Raw genomic sequence first — 12,530 nt, 5'->3', positions numbered from 1 at the left:
TTCTGCTCTGTTTGGATGCACAGGGGCTGCAACTTCTGCTTTGTTTGGATGCACAGGGGCTGTAACTTCTGCTTTGTTTGGATGCACAGGGGCTGTAACTTCTGCTTTGTTTGGATGCACAGGGGCTGCAACTTCTGCTCCGTAGCATCATGAGGGTGTTCCTGGGGGCAAGGAGCAAAACTTGAAGAGTCTGTAGACCAACGGTATCCTGTGCTTCCTGGTTTGAAGGTCTGAGTACCATTCTTGTCATTGGAGTGTAAGTTTGAAGTTGTTTAGCAGCATCTCCAAAATGGTCCGTCAAGCAGTGTGCCCACGGTCACATTCGCACACCCGTTAGAGACCCACAAACAGACTGTGTCCCTGCCGTCTTCTGGGGTGCCTGGTAAGAAGCCCTCATCACTTGGTGATTCAACTGAAGGGCGTGCAGTTGGAACCTACCAGAAAGATGTGGCACACTGGGCACTGGAAATCCATGACAGCCTTTGAGATCCTGCGGGGCAGTTCCTACAGGGTCAGACTCCATCCAGCCAGGGCTATATGAGTTCCACCAAAGGTGGAACCCGGCACACAGTGTTCAACGGCCCACTCGTGCCCGCAATCTGTATCTTCAAACTCTCAACACGCTAGTCTTACACTTGGCTTGAAGCGCTGTTCATGCGCTCTGGGCTCTTGGGATAGAAAGAGATTGAAAAGGAGCCTCCTCCCAGTTCCCAGCACCCCACAGAGTAACGGGGTGGAATAGGCTGCACTCTTTCAATCTGGTCCCCTCTCCACCAGCATCTAACAGCATCTCACTCTCCCTGCACGCATCTATTACCACCGGGGGCATCGTGGTGTCGTGCTGGCCTGTAGACCCTGTGGTGAGTAAGAGACCACCGGCCCTGTCCCAGGAGACTTCCTGCTCACAGCTCCTGAGGCGTGGCTCACTGAGACTGAGAAACTGGAAACTCCATAGGGCCAACCATGATCATGAGGGCCGTGCTGAGCTGCAGTGGTCTAGAAACGTGAATGTGCATCAGAACCGCCCCCCCAGTGGTTCAGTCACTGGACACCAGGGGCCCGGGTGACATAATCGTTAAGCAAAGGGCGGCAGTTCAAACCTGGCAGCCACTCCTCCAGAGAAAAGGCCTAGGGCGTTGCTCCCATCAAGATGAAAAGCAAATGAACACATGCACGGCTGTTGTGTCCATTCGATGCGGGCGGAGTAGGACTGCCCTGGAGGCTGTAAATCTTTACGGGAGCAGAAAGTCTCATTTCAGGATTTCATTCTCCCTCAGGATTTGAACCGCCAATCTTGTGATTCACTGTCACCAGGGCTCCTCCCCCTACAGATGGCAGCCTAGGAAAGGAACCCTCTAGGGCAGCTCCCCTCTGCCATGTGAGGTCCCTAGGAGCCAGAATCTGCGGGGGGAGGGGCGTGAGGTTGGGCCTTTCTAGCCGCCTCCCATGTGATGCTGGTGCTGCTCTGCTGGTCCCACACCCCACTCGGAGAACCGCCGCTTCACCGAGAGGAAGGGTTTAGAAGGTATCTATATCGAGCCCTTGGGAAGGCCCTACATCACACAAGGAACTTTTAAAAAACCCCAATACCCGAACTCAGCCCCCAATCAATTACATCCGAACTTCCTGGGGATGGGAATAGGTATTGGCCTTTTTAAAATCCCTTGAGCAATTCCCTTTCACAGCCATGGTTGGACACCACAGCCCTGAACTAGTCCAAGCCCAAACTAAACTCTGGTTTGATCATGTTCACCTTAAACCTGACCCAGACCCCTCAGGATAGCCATCACTAGCATTTGCAGCCCCTTGGGCCAGCGCTGGGCTGGGTCATCTGCAAACTTCAACCTCAGTCTCCTCACAGTCCCCCAGGAGATTTACCAGCCCCCATACCACAGCGAGTGAAACTGGGGCTTCCAGCCACCCGTTGTCCATCAAGCACACTCCCACCCCAGGGCCTTCGCACTTGTCTCTCCGTCTGTCTGAAATGCTCTTCCCCAGATGCTGACGTGGTTCCGACCTCACCCCTTCAAGCCTCTCCTCACTGCCACCTGCCCAGGGACCTGCCCTGCCTCTCACTGCTCCACTGCGGATCGCAGCCCGCCCTCCTCAGTCTTCTGCACTTTCCCCTCCTTCCCTGTTCCCAACTTCTCTACAGCGTGGATCTGGAGACAAGGCTCAAGACGTGCTCCCACCAAGACGACAGCCCAGGAAGCCCTCTGGGACAGCTCTGTTCAGTCACACTGGGTTCTTATGAGTCAGAATGGACTCAGACTGGAGTCACACTAACAACACAACCCATTTGTCCAGAAAGCCCGTGTTCACAGGGCAGGGACTTCAGTCTGCTTTGTTCTCGGCTGTGTGTCAAGTAAAGGACTCTGTAGCCCTGGTGGCACTGGTGGGTAAGCGATAGATGGCTAACCTGAAGGCTGGTGGTTAAAAGCCACCACCGGCTCCTTGGGAGAGAGCTGAAGCTATCTGCTCCTGGCGAGATGTCCAGCCTTGGCAACCCTATCTAGGGCTACCAGGAGTTGGGATGACTCGATGGCGGTGGGTTTGGGTTGTATTTTGGTTCATCGAGTGCCAAACACAGTGCCTGGCTCAAGGAATGGTTCTTGAATGGACCCTCATTCTCGGTCACAACGGTCTTACCTGCCCGCGCTGTCTGTCTGTCCCACTCATCTCTTACGTTGGTCTTTCCCCTGCTCTGATGGATCTTCTTCCTGCCCCAGCCCTGTGGCTCACCAGGCAGAAATGGGCCCAGTCCTCCCTCACGAACCCTGATACCCTGGGTCTGGGAGCTGGCAGGCCCGGGCCTGTTGCTCTGTTTCCACTCCAGGTCTTTGGGAAGCTGGAAGCCGAATGTTTATCTCTGGGGAAACTGAGACTGTGAATATCCCAGTATGGAGAGGCCAGAGGAACCAAGGGTGCGTGTACACGTGTGTGTGTGTGTGTGTGTGTGTGTGTGTGTGTGTGTGTGTGTGTGTTGCTGCTGCTGCTGCTGTGAAGCAGAGGGGGGGCTCTGTGCACAGAAAGCTTTCAAGCAGCTGTCCCTGCAAAGCATGCTGGCCCCACCAGGCAGTGAGCTCCCTGTGACTGGAGGACTGTGAACCCAGGCTGGGGACGTGGTGTGCGGGGGTTCTGAGCGCTGGAGGCCACACTCCCAACCTGCACAGTCCTTCCAGCTCAGACTCACACTGACTCGGCGAAAAGCCATCAAGTCCCCCAATAGCATCAGGTGTACTTTCTGAAAAGCCCACCCAGGTCCTCATCTTATTCTTCGTGTCATCTCCTCACCCACCCCAAGCCTCATCTCCCTAGCACAGCGCTCCTTAAGGGCAAGAGCTGAGCTCCAATCGCAGTTTCAGCTCCGGCAGCCACAGTCTAGCTAGTCACACAGGGCTTCATTCGGCAATCCTGAAGCCCTGTTAGGAATAAAATCGTGGGCCTTCAAGGGTGGGTTGGAATGCTGTCCCCTAGTACTGTGCATATCCCCCTGTTTAGGAAGACAACCTTCATTGTTATGGTTCTAGATCCTGCCTGATGTAACTGTAATTCACTTCCACTGAGCTGACTTTGGGTCACAGTGACCCTACAGGACGGGAGAACTGCCCCTGGGGGTTCTGAGACTGCAGCTCTTTATGGGAGCAGACAGCCTCCTCTTGCTCTCAGGGAGCAGCTGGTGGTTTCAAACTGCTGACCTTGGGGTGAACAACCCAATATGTAACCCGCTATGCCACCAGGGCTCCTCATACCTGATGGTGAGCGCTAAATCGAATCACTTTTTTTTAACAGTCTATTGCCATACAATTCACATATCATGCAATTCAATAGTTCAATCACAAGAAGAGTTGTACATCCCACAGTCAACATTAGAATATTTTCTTTATCCTTAAACCCATTGTTATTAGCTCCCTATTTCCCCCCATTCTCCTGCCAAGGATCCATTAATCCAGTTACTGTCTCTAGAGATGTACTTATCTTGGATTTCATATACAATTAATGAATGAATGAAGACCTAACAAGAATAACAAAGTAAAACAGATAAAAACCTCAATCAAAAAGAGAGCAGAAAATATTAAAAGCTAGTACTAATTTATGGTAAACGGATCATAAGGAAATCTAATGGCAGGGTGCTACATTTTAACTTAACTGCATCTGCAACAGTCCACTTTCTGCACATTAACAAGGCTATTCACATCCCTGGTCCATGGTCAGAGGGGATTCAGCAGGGTCTTTTTTATTTTTCCCCTATGGGATGCTTCACAAATTTGCGTGTTATCCTTGCGTAGGGGCCATGGTAATCTTCTCTGTATCGTTCCAATTTTAGTATATGTGCTGCCGAAGCGAGCACTCAGGGGGTCTTAATCCACGTGTTTCCCCTTCCCTTTTTCCTTTTAAACTAAAACAGCTTTAAAATGGGTCAAAAGTCAAAAGGGAGGTCATATGATAAGATGGCACATTTTTACCTAACTACCTCTGCATTAACCAACTTTACGATGCCCCCCGACTGATAACAGGGCTGTTCACATCCCTGCACTCACTGTGGACGCTATCATGGATCTTAGATTTCCACTGTCGTCTATAGCCTTCTCCAAACAGGTGTTCACAATTTAAGCTCTAAGACCATTCTCTCCTTTCCATTTGGATGATATTATTTGCAATCCTCGGACCACACAGGCTGGTGTGCTTCTTCCATGTGGACTTAGTTGACACCCCGTTTAGATGGCTGCTTGCTGGAAGACAAACTGTAAGACCTCAGATGCTGTTCTTTCTGACAGCTGGCCACCATCTAGTTTCTTAAGCCCAATCACTCAGGAGTTCTAAAAAGAGCAGGTTAGACACAGACACACACACACACACCAAAGACAGATTCCACATGAAGATCCTCCACAAGCCGAGGAACAAAGAATATGTCTAACAAAGAATGTGTCTAATAAAAAACTAATAAAGAATATATCTGAGCGCTGATTTGGAATTTCAGCCTCCAGGATGCTGAAACAATCTCTGGTATTTAAAGTCACCCACATGGGGCCTTTCTGTTATAGCAGCACTTAGAAAACGAAGTCAGAATCTCTGTGGTCACCGCTCCACTGTCCCAGGACCCCCAAGTGGGCCTGGGCTCTGGAGAACTGGACCTGAGCCCTGCTTGCTCACAGCCAGCCTGAGGGATGCTGGATGGTCACCAAGCATTGTTGCGCCTCCACTTCCTCATCTGAGAAATGGGAGGGCAGCCCTAGCCCTGGCCCTGGGAGTCTCGGGTAGACTGAGAGAGACTTCCTTTGACAGCAGGCTGCCCAGCACTAGGTGAGAACTTGATGATTTGGTGATTGCAAAAAGCCCCAAACAAACCCAACAAAATAGAGCCAGGTAGGAGTTCCCAGGTTTCTGAGAAGTCCACTTGAAGGAAGCGCTTTGAAATGCAAATGGATTTTTGTCAGCTGAGGGAACAGCAATGGTAAGGCCGAAGTTCTGAATGAGGAGCAAAGCTTGCCCCAGGTCGCCCAGCTGGGACATGATGAGGCAGGAAGCCTGGCTCAGGTTCTGGCAAACTTCCCAGCTGGGGAACCACGGGCTCAGATGCTCTCCAGAGAACCCTCCCTTCACTCCAGGCCAATGATGCTGCGCCAAGGCGGCCAGGGAGGGTGTTCCTTCGAAGGCTTTGAGCCTCACTTTCCTTCTCTGTGAGGGGAAGGTAAATGGATGCTTGGCTCAGGTTTGAGGGCCACTTGCCAGGCACTGGGCTAAGTAATGTACACATATCAGTCCATTTAATTCTCGCAACTTCTGTGAGACAGAGCCTCGTTATTCTTGGGGTCTGTGTTTGGTAGCTCACCTACTAGCCGAGACTTACTTATGACACCAAATCAGTAGTGGCCCCACTTTTGCAAAATTTAAGAACCGGCACCTTCGGCGAGCCGTGAAAATGTGAGTAGCCCAATGTGGTTGGTGTGGCATTGGCTAATTCCCTGTTGGCCGAGTTGAGTCAAAACCGGCTATTATTGTTGTATTGTTAGATGTTGTAGTAGTTACATGATATGGTGTCGATTTGGGACTTGAGAGGATGAACCGTGAGCGGGTGGAGTTCACTCTGTCAATCGGGTCATGGCCAGCGAGACCTCTGTCTGGGCATGGCTTTCTGGCGAGAATTCGAAGAATCCAGTATTTCCTCCTGGAGGCCGTAGTCAGGGTCTCTCTCTCTCTCTCTCTCTCTCTCTCTCTCTCTCTCTCGCTTCACTTCTTTGGAGACGCTTTACTGACAAGACACAGCACTACGCTGATAGACCCGGGCTCTGGGGACTGGAGAAGCCATGTAAGAGACCCCTGCCTGCGCTGACATGCTGCCAACGCCACTGGATCCAAAGACTTTCTACCCGTGGCCTGTGACCGTCCTGCACTCAGCGTCATTGCATGTATTAATGAGTCTGAAGAGGGCTTTATAGATTGGTATCGGACATATGGGCTAGTATCTGATGTATGGGCTTGGACTGGACTGGGATGCTTTCTTAATGTACAGTTACCCTTTATAGAAAACTCTCTCTTATACACATATGAGTTCCTATGGACTTGTTTCTCGAGTCTACCCAGGCTGACACAGATGTCAGTTGAGTTGACTTCAATGCACAGTAACCCTGTGTGACGGAGTAGAGCTGCCCCATGGGGCTTGCTAGGCTGCCATATTCATGGAAGCTTGTCACCGGGCCTTTCAAAGTGTCCACCTTTCGGGCAGCAGCCAAGTTCTTAACCATTGCACCACCACGGCTCCTTTATAGATCATAAACCTCCTGCCAACAAGTCCAGTCTAACTCACAGCGTGCGTGGAAGACTGGGCCTCTGTACAGACTGACCACTGCAAACAATGAGAATCAACTATCCAATTTCTCCACCGATTAGGGGTGAAATCTGCACATAGATCACGAAGCAGTTGTCTGAACAGAACAAGGATATTGAGGTTTAAGGTCAGGAAAGCTATGTGTCAGGGTTGTATCCTTCCATCATGCTTTATCTGTATTCTGAGCAAATAATCAGGGAAGCTAGACTAGATGAAGAAGAACTCAGCCTCAGGATTGCAGGAAAGCTTATTGACAACCTAAGCTATGCGGACAACGCAACCGTGTTTGCTGAACGTGAGAAGGACTTGAAGCCCTTGCCGATGAAGGTCAAGGACTGCAGCCTTCAGTATGGATTACAGCTCAATGAAAGGGGACCACATCCTCACAGCTGGCCCTATCGATGACATCATGATAAATGGAGAAAGATTAAAGTGAAGGGTTGCATCTTGCTGGGATCCACAACCAGTGCTCTTGGAAGCCACATCAGGAAATCAAACGGCATCTTGCACTGGTCAAATCTGCTGCACAATACCTCTGGAAAGTGTTGATGAGCAAGGATGTCACTCCGGGGCCAATGACGTGCCCCATCCAAGTCATGGTATCTCGTTCACATTGAGGAAGAATTTTGCTGCTGGGGGAACTATTGAAGTACCAGGGGCTGCCAGAAGAATAAGCAAATCGTCTCGGAAGAAATCCATCAGGAGCTCCTGGGAAGTGAGGAGGGCGAGACTTCATCTCACATGCCTTGGATTTAACCAGGAGAGATCAATCCCGAAAGACAGATCTCAGTGATAACGTGGGGGAGCGGCAAAAACTAGGAAGACCCTGAACAAGACGGACCGACACACTGGCTGTCAAGTGGGCGCAAAGATAACAGCAATCGTGAGGATGCACAACACCAGGCAGTGTTTCCTTCTGCTGTCATAGGGACGCTGTGAGTCACAACCGGCTGGACGGCACCTAACAGCAGCAGCATAGGGTTTCCACGGCTGTGATCTCCCTGGATACACATCACTAGGCCTTCTCCCACAGAGCTACTCAAAGGCACTGTCATGAAGTCAATTCTGACTCATTCTTTTCTTTCTCACTGCCAGCAGCCCTTGTGGGTTTCTGAGACTGTAATTCTTTTTTTTTAATATAAATTTTGATCATTTTATTGGGAGCTCTTACAGATATTATAACAATCCGCAGCCCAATCACATCAAGCAGTAGTGTACAATTGCTACCACAGTCAGCTTCAAAACATTTTCTTTCTTCTTGAACTCCATGATAACAGCTCCCTTTTATCCCCTCCCTCCCCCACCCTCTCCCCTAGGAACCCTTTCCCGCCCCCCATAATAGTTTTTGTTTGTTGTTTGTTTGTTTGTTGCCAAATCTTCTGCAATCCAGTATAACCATTCACATACAACTCTGTTGTTTGACCCCATCGAGTGGGGTTATACACTCATCAATGCTATGAGCTCCCTACTCCCCCTTCCCCAGGCTCTCTTCCCATACCCCCAGGGAACCATTACTCCTGTTACTGTTTCTGAAGGGTTATCTAGCTTGGCTTTCATGTACCAAATGATCTTAAATATATACAAATGAACATGTGGAAATCTAACATGATTAATGAGATAAAACAAATAAAAACCGTAATAGTAAGGGGAAGAAATATTAAAGAGCTAGAGGATAGTTGTGTGGTTCATCAGGGCTATACTACACCCTGGATTTGTCATCCCTTCTGTGTGGCCCTTCTGAGAGGAACTGTCCAATGATCTTACATCCACGCCCCTTCACATTGATTTGGCTGCTTGTTTTTGAACTTCTGATACCTCTTCCCATCAACACCTCATGATCACTCAGGCCAGTGTGCTTCTTCTATCTGGGCTTTGTTGCTTCCCTGCTAAATGGCTGCTTGTTTAACTTCAAGCCTTTAATACCCCCGAAGCTATATCTTTTAATAGCCGGGCACCAATAACTTTCTTCACCACATTTGCTCATGCACCCATTTTGCCCCAGACTGCAATTCTTTAAGGGTGTAGGAAGCCTCCTCTTTCTCCCACAGAGCTGCTGTTGGTTTCACACTGCTGACCTTGAAGTTAGCAGTCAAGAAGTAACCACCTTGTCACCAGAGCTCCTTTCTGCCTCATAGCGACCCTATATGACAGATAACTGCCTCTGTGAGTTCCTGAGAGTGTAAATCGTCATGGGAGCAGAAAGCCTCATCTTTCTTCCAAAGAGCAGCTGGTGGGTTTGAACCCCAAACCTGTGCTTAGCAGGCCAACATGTGACCCACTATGCCACCACAGTTCTAATGGAGCTACTGGATGGGCTCCTATCACCAACTTTCTAGCTAGCGGCCACCAGGGCTCCTTACTGTCCACTATAGCTCACCCAAACCCTAAAGTTCCAATGCTGGGCACCGGACTTATCTATTTATGACATACCTTTACCCAGACTGTTACACCCACCGCAACCCCACCCTCCCATTGCACCCCAACTTGAAACCATGGCCTCCTCTTCCTCCTCTGCTCTAAGGGAGCATCAAGACCTGGCACAGATTCTGGTGCATAACCAAGCCTCAGACGAACTTGCTGAAGGAATAAATGAAGTTAAAGGTACAGGGTGCCATGAGGCACTCTTGTGTGGGGAAGGAACGTGGGCTGGAGTGGAGTTGGATTTGAATCCTGGTTCTTCCATGTATTGGCTGCATGGCCCGAGCTGGCACCACCACCTGGTCTGGGCTAACCAGCTGCCACCGCCCTGAGATTCTGGCCTTTTGCCAGTGCACTGTCTACACCACAGCCAAATGAACCAAGTGTGGAGACCTAATCTTCTTTTTAATCATTTTACTGGGGGCTCGTACAAGTCTTAGCACAATCCTTCCATCCAGTGTGGCAAGCACATTGGTACATTTGTTGCCATCCTCATTCTCAATACATTTGCTTTCTACTTGAGCCCTTGGTATCAACTCCTCATTGTTCTCCTCCCTCCCTCCCCCACCCCCATGAACTCTTGATAATTTATAAAGTATTATTATTTTGTCATGTCTTACACTGTCTGACATCTCCTTTCGCCCACTTTTCTGTTGTTCATCCCCCAGAGAGGAGGTTATATGTAGATCCTTGTAATTGGTTCCCCCTTTCCACCCCACCCTCCAGCCACCCATCCTCCTGGTATCGCCACTCTCAACACTGGTCCTGAGGGGTTCATCTGTCCTGGATTCCCTGTGTTTCCAGTTCCTATCTGCACCAGTGTGCATCCTCTGATCTAGCTGGATTTGAATGGTAGAATTGGGATCATGATAGTCAGGGGGGGGGGGTGGAGCATTAAAGAAATAAAGGAAAGTTGTATGTTTCATCATTGCTACACTGCACCCTGACTGGCTCATCTCCTCCGTGCGGCCCTTCTGTAAGGGATGTCCAGTTGCCTACAGATGGATTTTGGGTCCCCACCCCACACTCCCCCTCATTCACAATGATATGATTTTTGGTGGGCCTGATCTTAAGCGGTAGCCAAATCATGTTCTACTACTCTGCCGTGAGAAATCACTTCTTAACAACAAAATCCTTACTTTTTCTCTTTTGCGGGATTCACTTTTCTGTTTCCTATTTCTAGCATGATCATGACCTGCGCTCATTCTCAAAGGGTTTGTGGTCATGTCACTGCCCTGTATCTGGGCGTTGTGGCTTGGCGAGTGAGTCTACAGACAGGAGAGAGTGGCGTGTCCCTGGGAGCAGTGGAGACCCCAAGTCTGCCTGCTGCAGCTCTTCTTCTGCATCATTCCTGGTGACAGTCGGTGGAGAACTGTCATTACCGGAAAGGAAGATGCAGTGGCATTCAAGCGTTTGAAATGTAAATACATTTTTTCTCAAAAGGTTAACTAACACAAATGTAAAATTTCAAACCACTAAACTTATTTTTAACAAAATGATTTAAAAAAAAAGGTCACAGAGTGGCAGAATAGATTTTTTAAAAAAGAAGCATCGTGCTCGCTTCGGCAGCACATATACTAAAATTGGAATGATACAGAGAAGATGAGCATGGCCCCTGCGCAAGGATGACACGCAAATTCGTGAAGCGTTCCATATTTAAAAAAAAAAAAAGAAAGAAGCATCATCGTGGAGAGCAAGTGTTTTGAGAATTATGAGGGTAACAAATGTACAAATGTGCTTTATACAATTGATGTATGTATGGATTGTGATAAGAGTTGTATGAGCCACCAATAAAATGATTTTAAAAAACACACATACACACAAAATTATTTTTAACATATTTCAAAGTGTGACTTTCCTTCAAATACATTTGAATTTTTAGGTTGGCATTAACATGAAAGCGATGTTCAATGTGTAGTTAACATATGTCATGTTTAATAAAAATTATGTGGTTTTAAATTTTTCAATGCCATCTTGTAAAAACTCTTAAGAAAAATAGAACCGCTTGAAGCATTGCGTCCCATGTCTCCTCCATTGCTATTACATTTCACCCATGCTATGTCCAGACTTACATATACAGAAATTTAGCAATAATGTAAATCATTTAATACTGTCAAAATGTTCCTTAGCTGCCATAGATAACTGTCGTCTACACTGTGCTAATTCGTGAGAACCCTCAGGACAGGAAAAGAAGAAATCGGTCATACTCCTGCAAGATCTGAGAAGTTCGTTTATCTGTTCTTTCACCTCAGAGCTTCAAACAAACACACACACACACACATCTCTTACATCAGCAGCAGAGATGTTCCTCAGTTCATGTTCTTCTCTTACATCTGGGTACAACCATCCTTGGTTCTGAGGACAGATGGCAAGAGATACCAAGAAATGTTCCCTGGGGTCTGAGCATATTAGAACGTGGACATTCAGGTTTCCAGTCCTGCCAGGCCAGAGCTGAGCCCCAGGTCCTGGGGTGACACAGAAACCCTGTGATCTTAGTAACACATTTGTTTAAAAGCTTCAGGAAACTTCTGAAGCACAGGTCTTGAGCAGGGCCCTCTTGCCCTATTCGAGCGAGGGGCAGTGTTAACCCAATGTGCCAAGACCTTTGCGGCCTGAAAGTGTTTTGCACATGTGCGGCCTTGCGCCCTGGAACACACATTTCCTGGTCTTTGGAACCTTTCAAGTCTCGACTTAAATACCCCTTCCTCAGAGACTCTATCGACCCTCTCAATCCAGACTTGAAGCTCCCTCTCTCAAGGATCCCAGCCCTTTCCCTCCTGGCATTTATCCCAAGTCATAACAGTGAGACCATTGGAATGAATTTGTGTGCTTGTGCTCATTCCTCCCTGTCATTCTCCCAGTGCTGGCCATAGCCCATGGCACACAGTAGGTGCTCTGGAAATATCAGCTGGCTAACTCTCTCTGAGCCTCGTTTCCTCGCCTTTAGAAGCAGGATGTTGATATCTGCCTGATACCTACTCTTGAGAGGGTGAAGACAGAATTGATGCCAGGGGGCTGGCACACAGTAGGTGGTCAATAAATGCTGCTATGAGTGTCATGTGTTCAGAGTCAGGGGATTCTTAGAGTTGGGACTTCACGATTGTTGAAATTTGAGTAGGTTTCCTGGAGTAGAGGAGGCATTCCAGGGGGGAACTTGGCCAACATTGTGGAGGAGAGAAGAGGTAAGGGCAGTAAGTAAACCCATGGGGCTGGGGCAGCCCTACTTAGAAAGGTATATGAGGGGCACATCAGGGAGAGCGCTGAGTGCCAACTCAGCCCATTT

At 48.7% G+C, this 12,530-nt stretch overlaps 2 non-coding genes across 2 annotated transcripts; one reads left to right on the top strand and one right to left on the bottom strand.

Annotated features, from left to right (window-relative positions):
* Positions 1-4,244: 4,244 nt before the first annotated feature.
* On the bottom strand, positions 4,245-4,351 carry LOC115870374. The gene has a single exon (XR_004046656.1). It is a non-coding gene; the product is annotated as a U6 spliceosomal RNA (small nuclear RNA).
* Positions 4,352-10,800: 6,449 nt separating this feature from the next.
* LOC115870458 lies at positions 10,801-10,907 on the top strand. Its single transcript, XR_004046723.1, has one exon. It is a non-coding gene; the product is annotated as a U6 spliceosomal RNA (small nuclear RNA).
* Positions 10,908-12,530: the final 1,623 nt, after the last annotated feature.

The sequence above is a fragment of the Echinops telfairi genome, unplaced genomic scaffold, assembly GCF_000313985.2.
Source record: "Echinops telfairi isolate 266 unplaced genomic scaffold, ASM31398v2 ScPeMD7_655;HRSCAF=1070, whole genome shotgun sequence".
In the NCBI taxonomy this organism is placed as follows: Eukaryota; Metazoa; Chordata; class Mammalia; order Afrosoricida; family Tenrecidae; genus Echinops; species Echinops telfairi.
Note: the sequence above shows the minus strand (reverse complement) of the source record. Positions and strands in the feature narration are given on the sequence as shown.